Below are 4,336 nucleotides of genomic sequence, written 5' to 3'. Positions count from 1 at the left end.
TTTTTTTGTAGCCAAGAAAGTAAAGGTTTATTAGTTGAGGAAATGGTGCCAAGCCCTGAGAAACAGGTAAGCTAGTGCTCCAATGGCTCCCCAATGGCTTCCCGGTGATGGATTATACGGAGGAAAAAAATCATTAGTCATGGTGGCTAAAGAAGGGGGAGCTCTGGGTTCTCTTGATTGGAGTCAGGGTGGAGAGTAGTTGATCATTGCATCAGACCCTGATACCAGCCATGGCATTGTTCTGTCTGGCTTAAGGAGGGTATGGTCTATGATGTCATTCTGCTTTCATGGGCCTGGGGCTGAAACACAACTAAAGCCAAATTGTTTACTTTTTTAAAAATATATTTTATTGATTTTTTTTTACAGAGAGGAAGGGAGAGGGATAGAGAATTAGAAACATCAATGAGAGAGAAACATTGATCAGCTGCCTTCCTGCACATCCCCTACTGCAACCAAGGTACATGCCCTTGACTGGAATCGAACCTGGGACCCTTCAGTCTGCAGGCCGATGCTCTCCCCACTGAGCCAAACCAGTTAGGGCCAAATTGTTTACTTTTAAGTAGAGGCTGCTGTGGTGCGTATTTTGGAATTGGGGGATAGGAGAGCAAAGTGGCTGAGAGCTGGAGTTCGGGAGTCAGGAAATCATGGGCTGGCATCTCAAGTTTTCCTTCTTAATATCTGGGTGTTTGGGGGGCGTGCTTCATAACCATCGAGAAGTCCTTGCTACTCAAGAAGTGCGGCCTATAGACTAGCATCCATCTGCAGCACTTAGTGCTTGTTAGGAATGCAAACTCTTGGTGTTTGCACCAAGTCTTGTCTTTTGGAAAGATCTCTGGATGATTCATATGCACATTACGCTTTGAGAAGCACTGTGCTAAGTCACAGTGCCCTCACCTATAAACTAGGGATAATAACGATAGAGAGTAGGGGTACGGATGAACTGGCATGGTGCACGCCAGGCACCTAGGACGTGCTCGAAAAATGTTTGATGATGATTGTGATTGTGATTGAGGTGGAAGACATTGAAGCAGAGAGATTACGTTCGGTGAGACTCTTCTTTAGCAAGAGGGTAGGGATTAGCTCATGTGTAGCTGGAGAAGTTAGCTCTGGAGAAGAGCAGGACTGACTTTCCCACGGGCGCATCAGGGAAGCTGCTTCTCTCGCTGCCCACTCTCCCTTCCAGGACAGGAGGCATCTCTGAGCTCCAGCTCCAGGGTCTCAAGATCTCCAGACCTTTTGCTGCTCTCTGGAGTATTAAAAGTCCAAAAATTATGAAGGTTTCTTTATATGTCCCTGTAGAAAATAAATCAATTCACTAAAGACATTCTAGTGAATGCAACAGTCAGGCTGTAGTATTAAAAGTGGATGAAGACATGGATTTTTAACCTGGGGCCTAAACGTTTGTTTGAACTTTGCTGAAATTGGTGGCAATTCTTAAATGTATAGTTTTATAAAGGAATAGACAGTAAAGATAATGTTATTTCTGTTGTTTCCATGACAATGGACGTGCTTCATGGAATATATCCATCATGCATAGTCTCGAACCATCTGGCTTCTAATTCCTTGGTGAAAACCTTCCAGGAATGAAGGGTAGGCAAACTTTAATCAGTTTTATAATTACTGTAGGCCTTGCAGAAATTATTTAACATAATTTTGCAGCTGCTTCAACATAAGGCCCAGAGGTCTTATTAGGGTTTTTATTGCCACTTTTAAGGAGCAGTTTAAGAATCATTATTGTACTTTAGCTGCAGATGCCACTGTTTCTGCTTTCGGTTCTGAGACTAGGACGTAGTGACATCACACAAAGATGGAGAAAGGTCAAAGTTATTTTTTCCAACTGGCTCTGTCAAATATAAAAATTAACCATACTTTGAGCTGAGTTTTATGTATTGGTAATGTATGTTTATGTTAGACTTTCTGTCAAAACAGGGATTAAAGATAAATGTAGCTAATTAAAAGAACATTTGCTTAGAGCTCCTGGTAATAGATACCTCTTTGTGAGGTCTTGAGGTATGGCTTTCTTTAAGAACTGATGCAATTTGTGTGACTGAATCTGAAGAGGAAAGGAGACTTTCCATTTTCTGAAAATAAAATATGATTCTAAGTCCTATCCAGCGTGAGTTCTAAGGAAATAATCCAAGTAATGGTTAGGTAAATTTTGCTTATGTACTTGGTTATATAAAATGCACATGTCTAATCTACTTCTGACATTCTACCCCACTAACTAGTTTTCCAGCAAAGTCTTTGAAGCAAATCTGCTCTATCAGGAAGTAAAACCCCTTAACTGGTACTGGATGAGTAAACATATTTTGAATTGAGTCCTGGATGATTAAAAATTAAAAACCTTCAGCATGAAATTAGGCAACTGTTGTCTTTTTTATTCCTTATTTGTTCCAGGCAGTTGGGCCTTCGCTACTAATGGCTATGTTTCTGTCATCTGTGTCTTCTTGTTTTTCTGTAGCGAGAGGAGAAAAATGTGGGAGCTAAAGGGCAGCTTATTCTGCTTCCTATCAACTATCAAAGCCAATTAGACTCACGGTGCAAAAGATACAGGTTGACTCCTAGAAATTAGAAGGCATCTTATGAAAGTAGTAGAATAATTATCTCTCTGTGCCTGTGTATAGTTCTATGCTATTTTATATTATGTATGAATTCATGTTACCAGCATCTTTATTTTTGAGAGACATTTTTGCTGCACATAGAATTCTGGGTTGACAGTTTCTTTAGCACTTTAGAGATGTCAGTCTGTTGTCTTTGGCTTGCATGGTTTCCTATAAAAAGTCTTTGTATGGCATAATGTATCTTTTTTTCTCTCTGGCTGTGTGATGGTAGTGTCTATGTGTCAACCTGATTGAACCACCAGAAACCAAGAAATTTGGTCAAACATTCTTTTTGGGTGTTTCTGTGAAGGTGGTTTGGTGTGAGATTAGCATGTACATGGCTGGGCTGAGTAAAGCAGATCGTCCTTGCAGGTGATGGTGGGTTTCATCCAAATAGCAGAAACACCAAAGAGAACAAAAAGTCTTACCTTCTCCACAGGAGGAGAGAATCCATCCTGCCTGCTGACCTTTAACCTGGGACATTGACTCCCCACCCGCAATTCACACTCATACAGAAACATCTGCTTCTCCTGAGTCTGAAACCTGGGAGCCGTCGGAAAAAACGAGACCACCTGCTCCCCTAGTTCTCAGGCCTTCAGACTCAAACTAAAGTTAGACTTTCAGCTCTTTCTTGGATCAGCAGCTTGCCCGTTCACCCTGCAGATTTTGAGACTTGCCTGCCTTCAGAATTGCATGAGCCAATTCCTGATAACAAATCGCTATCTCAAAAAAAATGTGCACGATAGCATCATGCATCTCAAGAAACCCATGGCACGTTACATGGCATTATTCGAAAGAACAGTTTTGTTTACCCATGAAGGGATTTACATGTTGCGTGTAAGTAGCAGCAAAATTTCCATCTAAACCACAACAGTTGCAAAAGGTTTTGACATTTGAAACGATTTTGTGTTTAAGGGGGCGAGGGAACATCAGAGTAGCTTTCTAATCATCAGAGTGATTCTGGAGCTCATTTCTAACCTGTCATTGTACTTCGACATAACGTAGGAAGTGCTATTACATAGCTTGAAATATTTATTAGCTTCAAACCCCTTGCCAGGAAAACACACACATGCCACAAAGACTATATAAAGTAAAAACCTGCGCTCATTTGCTAAAAGGTTCCTTTGAAGATTAAGAGTTGCCAAGCTTCTGGCTATGAAATGTAAGTTTTGCCATTAGATCACGGAGAAGTTTTTATGTTAGGGAACTTAATAGTGAGGATAATCATTTGACCACCAGAGGGCTTCATGTTTTTCCTTGAATGCAGTCAGGAGAGAGAGAGATGAGCCTTGGCATTTAAGAAAAAAAAATGTTTTTTCTCATCTCATATGTCCAAACCATATATTACAGCTTACAGGCAAAAACATAGATTTCCATTCATTTACCCCAAGTTTTAAAAATATAGAGGGAAAATTTTGCTTCCAGGTGTCTAGGACAGTTTTATTTCCTTTATGGAGATTTATAAAAACTCCAAACATCTTACAGGCTCTCTTTTTTTTTTTTTGCATATGTGACATTGAGATTCTTATTTCTTTGACGGATATTGAGGTCTCCCTGGGGTCAGCAACAGTGAGGAAAGTGAAGACAGTTGAGCTATTAGAAATTGCAGTAAAATATAAGCAGCTGAATAGAGGATGTCGTGGAGCCAACCTCACGAGAAGCTGGGCAGGGCCAGAGTGCTCACCGGGGCAGTGCTCTGTGCATGGCAGCAGGCTGAGGAAGGCACGGTGTGTAGG

The 4,336-nt window shown here is 40.9% G+C and overlaps 1 pseudogene; it reads left to right on the top strand.

Moving 5' to 3' along the window:
* Positions 1 to 991: 991 nt before the first annotated feature.
* The window catches only part of LOC102762677, a 32,195-nt pseudogene continuing 28,850 nt past the window's right edge, over positions 992 to 4,336 (top strand).

Source organism: Myotis davidii, unplaced genomic scaffold (genome assembly GCF_000327345.1).
Source record: "Myotis davidii unplaced genomic scaffold, ASM32734v1 scaffold390, whole genome shotgun sequence".
Lineage (NCBI taxonomy): Eukaryota > Metazoa > Chordata > Mammalia > Chiroptera > Vespertilionidae > Myotis > Myotis davidii.
Note: the sequence above shows the minus strand (reverse complement) of the source record. Positions and strands in the feature narration are given on the sequence as shown.